A 12,784-nucleotide genomic window follows, 5' to 3' on the forward strand; every position below is an offset into this window, starting at 1 on the left:
CAGTGTGTAACCACTTCGCCCCCGCTGCTCCAAAGAGGGTTCCCAAAAAGTGTTTCCAAAGACGTGTTGTAACCCTGCGCCACTATAGGAATCCCTCAACATGTATAGGTTATATACAACACGTGTATTCGAAATATAGTTCAAAAACGACGTGCCATGATTCATTTTAACTTCAATAATTGGTTTAAGTGTTTTTTTTCTCTCTCCTTTTTAGGGATACTTTTTGCACTTCATGACAGGGCAAACTCTAGTAGACTATATGTGTGTGCGTGTGCGTGTGTGTTTGTACGCGTGTTAGTGCGCGCGCGTGTTTGTGTCTAAACGTGCTCTCGTGGGCAGAAGTGGGAGGAGATGGCGTGAGCTCTCTCTCTCTCTTTCTCTCTCTCTCTCGCTCTCTCTCGCTCTCTCTCTCTCTCTCGCTCGCTCGCTCTCTCTCTCTCCCCCTCGCTCTCTCTCTCTCTCTCTCTCTCTCGCATCGAAAGAACTTCCGTTCAACCCCGCGCCGCATACAGTGGAGACCAACGCCAGTGGGTTCGAGCCACGGCGCTGACAAGGAAGGGCTTTTGGCGTGCGTGCCTGCTGGTCCTAATCTAGAGACAAGAGAGAGATAGAGACACACACAATAACCTGGATATTACTTTTTTTTTTTTTTTTTTTGCTTTGGCACACTTTCGCTTCTCCGTGTCATCGGACAGCCTCGCCTGGGCGTGGAAGGTGGAAACGAAAAGGGGGAACGCGTTAGTCGGTCTTCGGGTCGGTCGTGTTGTATAAACTAAAAGCCCCAAACTTCCACACCTCCACTCACACGGCTGCGGCTCCTTCCCAAACAACGCAGTTGCACCACGGGATCAACCCAGACGCTGCTCCCCTCTCCGGCGGTGATTCCTCCGTCGCCCAACTTATGCTGCGGTTGTTGACTCCGTTTCCCAGGATGTAAATGTCGGGAAATACAAGCGCGTTGACGTTGGAGTTACGATTTTTTCAATTTTTGCCCTTTACGTTTCGCATTTTCAAGGGGAATACGGATCGACCGCATTTGGCAGACGCCTGTGCACGCAGAGAGTGAACTCCCCACTGAAATCACAAGGTAAGGAGATCCAGGCGGTGATACTATTATTATTCTCCAGTTAGGACTGAACTTTGGATTCATCCGTCTGAAAGTCTCCCACGTAAGTTAAAGTGTGTCCAGAATTGGGGTCTGTAGCCCGTGTGTTTGGGGGCGACAGTAGCAAGCACCAAGCCTTGTGCTTTTATGTTCCCTCCCCGCTGAATCTGGAAAGGTGTTAAGAAGGGGAAAATATGTTAAGAGGCTGCTAAGCAGTGTTTACATGCTGGCGTGATGCTGTTGCGTGTGAGTGTTCACCAAATCATGTTTATGGTCAAACGAAGAGGGTTTTAACTGCAAGGATTACATGTGGCTTGCTCTCTGGGTTAGTCCCCAGTGCAAGAGTGCATGTTGGTTTAAATGAATGGGAGGAGGGGGGGGTGGGGGCGCTTCTCATTAATAAAGTTTGAAAGACTTTGCTGGGCGTTGGCTTGAGACTGATGAGAATCATCATGACATGTTATCAAAGCACATTTAGATTGGTTAATCAGGCGTGCGGGCACACTAAATGTCATCAGCTCTTCCAAGATTGGAGTTAAAAAATGTCTTTCAAAATACTTAAAAACCCTTAGGAAAGATCTGCCATTCAATTCCAATAGATTTAATAACATAACGTTTTAAAAGTTCATCTAATGTCCCTTTTTAAGAAGAACCCTTGGGAGAACGTGGGGTCACCAACCCTTTCGCAATCACTAAAAAACGTCTTATCTTATCCGGATTGGCCCACATTCAAATTTAAATGCTAAGCAGATGTGGCAGCTCTTGGGGAGCACTCGATTTGTGTTCTGGGTACAACACAAGCCCGCGTCGACTAGATTAGTTTAAGTCCTTTTAATAAGGATCGCATTTTCTCTCCTAACGGGGTGGCTTCCTTCCCTGCAGCGTGGGGGGAGACTTGGAAAACAGGTTTGCTGTGAGACGAGACGCCCAGCTGTAGAGCCAAGGGGTGGACTGCATATTTTTTTCTTCTCAGAGCATATCAGATAGCCCCCCCCCCCCCCCGCCAGAACTCATCTAGGACATAGGTCAAGATAGAGGATTGCAGTCAATGGTAAAGACTACTATTTGAATTTCAGCACATCACATCATCTTGAGACTGCACAGGCTATGAATGTATCTAAATAGTTTATTTCATTTGGACTGCAAGAATGGACTCCAGTCCTTGCATGTGTTAAAGGTTGTATTTAAAAATGAATGGAATTGCAACTTGACTGTAAACGGTAATGGTTGTGTACAGATGTACAAAATAAATGACTTGTGTTTATTACCAAGTATTATCAACCTTGTATGAAAAGGGTCCACTAGATTTTTTAGGCCACACAGCATCAGAACTGTACTCTGACCAGAGTAAAGGCCTTCTGGTACAATTACAAGTCAATGGTACAAATGGTTTGTAACTCCATTCTCGCCACAGAAATAAAGACGAGACCTTCTGCTGCAAAGGATCTGATCACTCACATCCTCACCATCATCTCTGTCTTGACACAAAGAAGCCATCACCTGCAACTTGCCTAGGCCTAAAAAAAAAAATTGTTTGGTTCCGGTTTCCGACCGACCCTGTCAATTTATGTGCGACCCAAATTATTTTATGAGCTTTGAAAAAGAAAAAATATATATATATGCTTTTTTGATGCTAACTATAATTACGTTTTGGTACAGCACCTCTTCATTCTGTACAAGGATGAGCGAATTTTCTCGTTTTTAAATGAAAACAACCTACCTATCATTCGCTGCCGCTGGAAAAAAAAAAATCAAAAAATAAAATAAATTCCCTACCTACCCATGACCTCAACTGACAACCAACAGGAACCAAACTTTTTTTTTTTTAGGCCGTAGTGTTCATGGTCGCCCTCACTGGTGTTGTACTGTGAGTCGTACTGTGTGGACTTAGTGTCGTTTTACAACTGGCTCACACCTCATGTCGCGCCGCGCTTGTGGACGCCGTAATGTGATGCATTACGGGTCATCATATTTTGCTAAATAATCCTTTCACATGGCGTGGGGCGGGTAAGTACCCCGGTCGAGTTTGGGCCTATTAGCCCCACTGGACGCACACGTTAAGTGCAGGTTAAGTGCACGGACGAGCGTGTCATCGTCCGAGCACTCCCAGTGTGGAGCTGGCCCGTGAACAGACGCCGGAGTTGATCTGGGGGCTGGGATGATGATGATGATGATGATGATTATGGTGGTGACGTGACTCTGTGGGCCGTTTGGGAGAGAAGTGCATCTAAATTGGACTTTTGGCGCGGATAGTCGTTTATTAAATGGGAGCAGGCTGTCCCGACAGCTTGGCTGAGCCATCTCGAGAAATGTTACGATCTACTTACGAGTTTTGTTTATTCTTTGGATGAATGTGGCTGCCATGTATTACATGCAAATGTTTGTCTTTTTTGTTTTTTAAACGAATCAGAAGGAGCACACTACTATGTCTCTGAAAGGCGGTGTAGGCGAGTAGATGGCGAATAAATTGCTTAATGAATGTTGAATGGAAAAGGATTAGCCTGAACTCAAGTGGGTGAGTTTCTCTGGAAACACGATCCATCTTCTTTGAGTGCCTGGCTCACAGCAGTACACCCCCGATAGCCTGCTCTTACCTTTTCTTTTTTTTTCTAGAAAGCTCGCCAAAGATAATGGCGAAAGTCAGTCTAGCAGCACTACTGCCAAAGTGTGATTGTGTGTGTGGTGGTGGGATTTATCAGAAGTTTCCAAAGTTGTATTTCTTCTCTGTGGTCGATAGTTGGTACATAATGGCACCTGGTTATAATGACCTGCAAATATCAACAGAGTTCGTAAAACAGTTGTCCATTGGACACCCACCTAGACCAATTACACTGCCAGGTGACATTCCCTCCCCACACATGCCTTCTTCCGATTGGCCAATGAAATCCTGAGTAAACGCTCACGAGAGGCCAATGGGGGCCTGAGTAAACAGAACAGTAGGAAATGGCCCTCCTGGGTGGGTGAGGTAGAGACAATAATAGCTAGCCCTTTGTTGTGGGGTTTACCTCGCATTGTTGACGTGTGTGTGTGTGTGTGTGTGTGTGTGTGTGTGTGTGTGTGTGTGTGTGTGTGTGTGCACAAGAACACATGTGGTTGTGTTGTTTACCATTACGTTGCTGTCTGGCTTTGCTCGTGTGTGGGCTGGAATTGCTGCTGGAACCAAACTTTTATTCCTGCGCCCAGTTCAGGTGTTTGGGTTGGAAAGTCCGTCGACCATTTTGTTGTTCCTACTGTTATGGTGGCTTGTCTGTCGGCGGTTACTAAATATTTGAAACCTTTTAAACCAGGAGGCCAGGAAGCTCCATTGGGTCCAAACTCTACGGAAAAGAACCTTCCCTGTTTTTTTATGGCCTAACGGAATGCCAGAGATGCACACGCACGCACACACACACATGTACGCATATTCACGCACACAATTCAATTACAATGGAGTCAACATGTATTATGGTCGGCGTTGTGTAATGTAATTTCATCGAGGAACCATTTTCATTTCACGAACAGGGTAAATGCACATGTATTATAAATGTGTTTGTTGTTGTTTCTGCGTGCCGTTTTGCCTCTCCCTGGTAACAAAAGCCACAATGACTTATTCCAATGGCCTCTGTGGTCTCCCGTCCGACTGAACAGAACTTCATAGGCTCTGTTGTCATTGTCATCGGGTTTATAGAACCCTCTGTTGTCCCCGCGTCTTTAAAGACCTCATCAATCGAGGGCCTAAATTAGCCCTGTATAAGAAGCAGGCAACCAAAACCCAAACGCCAGCAGGCTGTGTGTTGTGTTGCTGCCTCGTACACCACACACACCCAGCCCCCGTCAGGGTTTCTGTGTGCCCTGCGGTGGAGCAAGGGGGGGGTCAGACTATAGGTTGTGTGAGGACAAAAGCCTACTCGGCTATATTTGGCCAGCTGTGGACCTTTGCTGCTCCCCATTATGTGCCGTCTTTCTCTCTATTTTCCAACGGGACGCTTAATGAGAAGCGGTGGGATTTGAGGTTGTTGTTTTTTTTGCAACGTTGTGATTTTATTCGTTTTTGTCATCTGGAACTAAACACACTAGACGCCCATTTCTCGTACCAACGCAACTTAAGGCGTTGATTTGCCGTCTCTATTGGCGGCCTGTCTCCGATTGGCTGTCCCTGGTGGCGGCCGGTCTCTGATTGGCTGTCTCCGTTGTTTACCCTACACTGTCCCATTGGACGCCTTGTGTGAAGGACCCTGCCGCTGGCCGTTGTGAGGCTCTGGCTGTCAGTACGGATTCTAATGGTTGCCACGGGTACGGCCAAGGCAAAGCCCTGCACGTTAATTCAGCCTGGATCTCAAATTGGCTGTGAAGGGTGCAGAAAGATGCAGCATTGATCGGCATGGAGGAGGAGGAGGAGGAGGAGGAGGAGGAGGAGGAGGAGGAGGGTACGACTAAGAGCCAAACCTTTATTTTGCTCGAGTTCTCCGCAATCCATCAGCGGGTCCATGGCACAGACCCCGCGGCCAAACGCCCGGGGAGAATTTGGCCCTCTGGTCGATCTGTCCAACCTGTTGGACGCGGAGCCTGGCGAGTACTCCTCGATGTTTAAACCACCCTAAACAATGACTGTGTCTGCTCTCCAGCTCCACGAACAAACGCCAGCCCAGCCACGACCGCCTAGCGCCCCGTATTGGCAGATCGCTGGCTCTCCCACAAAGCTGGGTCTTGACGTTGGCGCTTTCGGGTGCGCTCTGATTGGATCGAGAGCCGTGCTCCTGGCTCGTAATTATCCTAACGACGGCACGTGGAACGGGCGGATAAAAGCGGTACTTCATGGAGGACACATAGACCAACTCCTGTGAGGGGGTTGCAATCCCCTTTTTTAAGGAGAGTGAGATGAGATAATGCACGTGTCGAAGTGATCTCTTTGAGATAATGCGTTGAGGAAGCCCAGAATACAGTTCCTCACAGCCTTGTAACACAGTCTCACCCCCTCCCTGTGACGTATCTGTCCATACGTCATGTGAGGGAAATGTTGACGTCGTACAGGATATTTTTTCTGGTATAGATAAGGGGGTCCCTTTGACGGTTCACCCCAGGGAACCGGTCAACAAAGGGGTAACTCCAGTTAACTGATGGGGTGGTTAACACAACCTCAAGAAAACAAGGCTGAACTTATCAAAAACTTAACAACACACAGATTTTCCATCACACATTACTTTATACAACCCGGCTGCATTAACAGATGTCGTCGTGTATTAAAAAAAAAAAGAAGAAAACTGCTGTGCATTTAGGCCGTCTTGCCTGATGTGGCTGATTGTTCGTTTTCTACCAAAAATCTGTACTAATGTGCAGAAATTACATTATGGCGCATTTCCACTGCAGGGTGCGGAACGGATCGGATCGCAAAGGTGCGGGTCGGATCGCGTTTCCACCGCCAAAAGTGGGCGTGACCCGGACTTTGCCGTACCCGTTCCGACCCCATTCTAGGGACTCCTCCGTTGCGGTACCCAAAACGAGACCAGACGCCTGAAAGGGTACCCTGGAATTCTAGCTACACCCCCCCTCCGTTGATTGGTCGACAGAATCGTCACTTCCGGGTGACGCGGGGATAAAAACAAACAAACAGTAGCCTCAAGGTATTATTCTTTACAATTAACATGTCGCGTAAAAAGCTTGCTTGGGCGAACAAGGAGGTGGAGACGTTCGTCTGCATTCTTGCGGAGGAAGACGTTGTTTACGATGTTTACGTAGCTGCCGCGGCGATTGACATCCGGCCTACCACCAAGGGTACTGTCGGCAGTGGAAACGCGACCTCGGAACTGAGCTGGGCTATACTGCCCCCTCCCTACCGCACCTTTGCGATCCGATCCGTTCCGCACCCTGCAGTGGAAATGGGGCATTAGACTTTTTGTTATGGGAACCCTTAAAAATGTCTGAAACTGCATTTTCTTTTTTTAATATTCAAAATATTTTCGCTTGACTCAGCATTAAAATTCATAGATGCAAGTCATGCAAAGCGCAAGATCAAGCCCACCCACACCTTGTAGGCTCACACCGTATTAAAGTGTCTTTTTGAACTTCTAATTGACCCACTTCCCACTCTTGTTTGGCTGTGCGGTGTGCAAGGCCCCTAGGAACGTCTTTGTTGCTTCCGTTGATCAGGAGAAGCATTACGGCGCACCAGGGGTGAACCTGCTTCCCCCGCGTGTGTGTGTGTGTGTGTGTGTGTGTGTGTGTGTGTGTGTGTGTGTGTGTGTGTGTGTGTGTGTGTGTGTGTGTGTGTGTGTGTGTGTGTGTGTGTGTGTGTGTGTGGAGTCAAGCTAGCACACTGAGTTACACAACGCGACGGCGCTGTCTCTCTCCAGACTGACTAACCATTCGGCAAATAAAGGGCCTAGGGGAGAGAGGGAGAGGGAGAGAGAGAGACTCTGTCGTTCTGATTGTAATAACACTTTCAAAAACTGCTATTCATCTCTCCCCGAAGGCCATGCCAACACAACCTTCTGGAACGGGCGGGCATTACATCTCGCATGTTTCATCAACGGACGGTTCCTCATTTTGATGGATCCTTTCATCCATAGGCTGTGATGTGTCGTTAATAAAATTGATTTTCTGGGATAGACCCCCCCCCCCCCCAATAAGTTACTCCATGTGTGGCGTTGTAAGGAAGACCGCCATGTGTAACTGTAGTGTTTATGCCTCTGGCTTCTGGCCCTCAGCAGCTGCTTGCGTTTGGACGGTGAGTAGAACAGTTGGAATTCATCCCTGTGATATCATTCCAGAAACCAAACGATGATATTGCAACGACCAAATGCTGGACAGACAACCGGACAGACGGGAGGGGTGGAAACGCTCTTTAAACAAAGTCCAAATGCAGCATTTCCAAAGTGAGTCATTGGGAAATTAAAAGAGATGACAAATGGAGAATGAGAGAGAATGTGTTGGGAGTGGATTGTGGCCCAGGACTCCCACACCTATTTAATGTGAAGCAACCTTTGATAATCTGCTAAACTGTGGACGGGAGACGTGCTGAGTGTGTCTGGGCCCTCCCAAGCTGCTAATTGTTTGGGCTAGGTAAGCTCTCTGCAGAGCCAAACGATTTGCGTAAACTGCCAAAAGGTAGAAAGGGGGGAGGTGTGTGTGTGTGTGTGTGTGTGTGTGTGTGTGTGTGTGTGTGTGTGTGTGTGTGTGTGTGTGTGTGTGTGTGTGTGTGTGTGTGTGTGTGTGTGTGTGTGTGTGTGTGTGTGTGTGTGTGTGTGTGTGTGTGTGTGGGGCAATAATCTGTGTTTGGACAGAGATGTTTCGCTCTGCTTTTAACGCCCAAAGGCTGTTTGTTTTGTCGACAGCTGTGTCCGTGTGTGCCTGACACTCCTCCTTGACCGTTCTGCGTGTTTGCTAGGACATGCTAACAAGATAAGATGGTTTCACGGTGGCTCTGCTGTTGGCGCTCAGTGTTATCCCAGGCTGGTTAAGGTAGCTTTATCTAGCTCCGTTTGAGTCTTCCCTTACATGACTCTTCAATGACGAGTGATTGGCTTCTCCTCTTCTGGCCCTGTGCAGGAAGCCACTTATCACTTGGTTGTGTTTCCTGCTGTTTTAAACCACACGCGTGACTCATTAGTCGGGTCACTGCGCGAAGAAGTTAGATTGTGTGGTTGTCTTGTTTACTCCTGCCTTGCTCGCCAAATGGAAGTTAGTTCAAATCAAGTTTCCAGTCCGTTGTCCCAAATAGAACATGGAAAACAGGATGAAGGCGAAACATATTTACTGGCAGGGAAAAGGTGTCGTCAACTATTAGTGGGGTTTCAGAGGTCCGGGATCTGGGAGGGGGATGGAAACGGACTGAGGAGAAACCATGTCTCACTGTTTCGTGATTGATGCATTCCCCGTGTGTTTTGGATAGAAACTAGCCTCTGCCAGGCAAGGCCCGCCCCGACTGCTCTACGAACACAACACAACGCTGTCACTTCCTCCCAGCCCAGCATGACAACATTTCAGATGACACTGGAGAGAGGAGACATTTCCATTGCGCCAAGCGTTGAGCGCATGTCAGCGTTTTCATGTGAATGTGGCAATTTATCCGGGAGGAATTTCCCAAGTAATTAAGTATCGAGTCAGCAAAACGAAAACAAAAGGCAGGAGTTTCTGGGAATCGCTGTGTCCTTATCAAGACACCTCACTAGGGCGGACTTCCAGGCTTGGATTTTGAAGGCTGTGTGTTTTCAGGAAACCAGCAACCACTTGCTGAGTAACGGCCTGTCTAGTGTTGCCAGAGGGAGCATTCCACTATCACCTCCACCTCAGAGCAACCAAGACGGTGTTCTTCTTGCGTCTGCAGTGGCATTGTATTTCGCTCCTGGAGCTTTGAGTTAGCACTTTTATTGTCATTGTTGTTTTGCTTAGTGTTGCACCCATGGCGACCACATTGTGTTTTTAATGTTTTTTTGTTGGCCTACTGTGCAAGGGTTGAATTTGCCTCAGGTGAGTCTCTCTCTCTCTCTCTCTCTCTCTCTCTCTCTCTCTCTCTCTCTCTCTCTCTCTCTCTCTCTCTCTCTCTCTCTCTCTCTCTCTCTCTCTCTCTCTCTCTCTCTCTCTCTCTCTCTCTCTCTCTCTCTCTCTCTCTCTCTCTCTCTCTCTCTCCAGTTTGACCTCAGTTCCCCTCACCCGACCCAAGGACATCCCAGAATCCTTTGCACCTCTTTTTTTTTTTTTTTTACCCCATAACATTACCACACCGTAAAGGCTGTTTAACAAAGGCCCTTTAGCTTGTTATTTTGCGCCCGTGTCACAATCCCTTTGGTTTGGTAACCTAAGGTCACGCCTCGAACGGCGCGTCGCCACGAACGCTCGCACAGGTCACGGGAAATGGTCGTCGCACAACTTGTTTACACAAAACCCAAGTGGGGAGTTTCCAATATAGGCTGTTACTGTTGGACTATGACACATGTACACACACACACACACACACACACACACACACACACACACACACACACACACACACACACACACACACACACACACACACACACACACACACACACACACACACACACACACACACACACACAGTGCGACGACATTGGCAACTAAAAATCTATGACGAACATGCGTTCGCACGCACACACACACACACACTGCCATAAAGCCGGCCCGTCCAGCCACACCTTAATGTCCGTCAACAGAGACTTTGCTAAACTGGTTTACTCTGCGTCTGAGTGTGTGTGTGTGTGTGTTTGTGTGTGTGCGCGAGCTTCGTCCCTGGACGGCTCATTAACCTGCTGAGCGAGCATCTGTTCAACTGCGGGAAAACTAATTTCTGTCTGCTCTGCCTTTCATTTTCTCCCCTCGCTCTCTCTCTCCCTCTTACTACTTGATGTGTCTCTACCTTTCCTCTTAATGTCTCTCTCGCCCTCCCCCTCTCGCCCGAAACCTGATTTCTGATGTCTGATCAGAACCACCAGACCTCCTGATAATCCAACCTTGGCTCTCCTTCACGGTTCTCATTGCGTGTCATATCTTATTAGAGGCTGCCCATTTTTGGATAAAACTCTGAAATCAAGCTTTTCTAAATCTGTGTGGTACCTTCAGCCTTCCCGTCGTGTTTTTCCATTTTTAATCGAGCATTTACAGCAATTATTTCACACAGACGTGTACAGCAAACATAATGGAGAATCATCGCAGACCCAAACCAACGTGTGTGTGTGTGTGTGTGTGTGTGTGTGTGTGTGTGTGTGTGTGTGTGTGTGTGTGTGTGTGTGTGTGTGTGTGTGTGTGTGTGTGTGTGTGTGTGTGTGTGTGTGTGTGTGTGTGTGTGTGCATTACTGGCTGTGTATGCCTGTGTTTTTGTGTGTGTCCCTGGTTGGTCCCTGGTTTTTGTGTGTGCCCCTGGCAGACCCAAACCAACTCAGGTGTGTGTGTGTGTGTGTGCATTACTGGCTGTGTATGCCTGTGTTTTTGTGTGTGTCCCTGGTTCTATTTGTTCTCATTGTGTGTTTGTGTGTTGGCTCGGGGTATGGTGTTAGCACAGCTTACATTGGCATCTTTGTTTTCCCCTTATTCATGCAAATACATGTACTCACACAGTGGCAGAAAGGGAGAGGGGGTGTCCGTGCTTGACATTTGTTTGGTGTGTGTTTGTGTGTCCGTTTTGTTTCTGTCCGCTCCTCCTCTCTTCATTTCCTGTGTGTTGAACCATTGCCTCTCTCTCTCTCCACATGGCATTGGCCTGCTCCCCTCCCCTCCCCTCCCTCCCCCCCCTTCCCTCCCTCCTGCTATCCAGATCCTTCACTCCCTCCCCTCCCTCCCTCTCTCTCTCCCCCTCCCTCCCACCACCCGCTCCTTCTCGCTCCCTCCCTTCCCCTTCATCCCTCTCTCCCCCCTTCCCTCCCTCCTTCTTCCAGATCCTTCTCCCTCTCCTCCCTCCCTCTTTTTCCCCCCTTCCCTCCCTCCTTCTATCCAGATCCTTCTCCCTCTCCTCCCTCCCCCTCCCTCCCTCTCTCCCCCCTTCCCTCCTACTATCTAGATCCTTCTCTCCCTTCCCCTCCCTCCCTCTCTCCCTCCCTCCTCCCTCCTTCTATCCAGATCCTTCTCCCTCTCCTCCCTTCCCCTCCCTCTCTCTCTCCCCCCTTCCCTCCTACTACTATCTAGATCCTTCTCTCCCCCCTTCCCTCCCTCTTACTTTCCAGATCCTTCAGTCTCTCCCTCCTTCCATCTCTCCCTCCTCCCTCCTCCATCCCTCCCTCATCCTCCCTCCCCCCCTGACCTCCCTCTCCTCTGATCGCTCACTCTCTCTCGCTCCCAGTCTTGCTGTCGCTCTCTCTCTCTCGCTCTCTGGCTCGCCCTGTCTCTACCCTTCTCGTTCTCTTTTGTTATTTGTTCCTCCCATTACTCCCTCCTTTAGTTTCTACTCCGAGATCATGTTCAATCACTCACAGACAGACGGAGGCAGTCCTCTCTCCTCTCCACTCCGTTCTCCACACTCGGTGTGTCTCTTTGTGTTGAGGTTGTGGTGTTGTGTGCGTTCCTCGTCCTTGTCATGTTTGCTCTCCGGTGCTAATTAAAGGCATTCGGAAATCAAACTGCAATTCGAACCGTGTGGTTGTGTGTACGCGCGGATATTTATTTCCGTCTGGCTGTGTCATTTCGGTCGACAATCGGTCATCGCAGTGCAACGTTAGTTATACTACATAATTTCCTTCGCCTGCAGCCGAGTTATTGCAGATCCACATCTGGAAGTACCGCCTAAAGCACAAAAAAAAATCGTGTTAAATCCCATGGCTGAATCAAAACACAGGGGCAAATACCGAACCAAGATCAGGTCTGTTTTGACTCACTGGCTGATCCAAATAAATTCATCATTGCTCCGTATAATCCTGCCATTAAGAACGATAACCCCTTTTAAAGCAGGCGACGACTCGAGAACGTGAGAGCGCTCTTATTGTGAAGCGACAGCTTTTATTGTGTAGGCAGCCGTTCAGGCATAGAAGGGACAGCTTGTTTTTACTACCACTCTGTCATTCTGCTTCACCCTCCGATTATGGTGAGACACGGGTCATTTAAAAGTGCGTACTTTGCTGTTACAGTATTCCCCCACAAGGTATTGGCACGCTTTAGCATTTAAGCTAGGCTCCATATACGGCACAGTCATTAACAACGGACCAATCGTATAACTCCGCCGTGCAATAGCATGTAGCAATCAACAGGTAGGTTGAC

At 48.4% G+C, this 12,784-nt stretch overlaps 1 long non-coding RNA gene across 1 annotated transcript in view; it reads left to right on the forward strand.

The window, feature by feature from the left end:
* Window positions 1-462: 462 nt before the first annotated feature.
* LOC132455603 (uncharacterized) overlaps window positions 463-12,784 on the forward strand; it is a 46,369-nt gene continuing 34,047 nt past the window's right edge. The window contains exon 1 of the long non-coding RNA XR_009525304.1: window positions 463-1,087. This is a non-coding gene — a long non-coding RNA (uncharacterized LOC132455603). The remainder of the gene's footprint in view (window positions 1,088-12,784) is intronic.

Source organism: Gadus macrocephalus, chromosome 4 (assembly GCF_031168955.1).
Source record: "Gadus macrocephalus chromosome 4, ASM3116895v1".
In the NCBI taxonomy this organism is placed as follows: domain Eukaryota; kingdom Metazoa; phylum Chordata; class Actinopteri; order Gadiformes; family Gadidae; genus Gadus; species Gadus macrocephalus.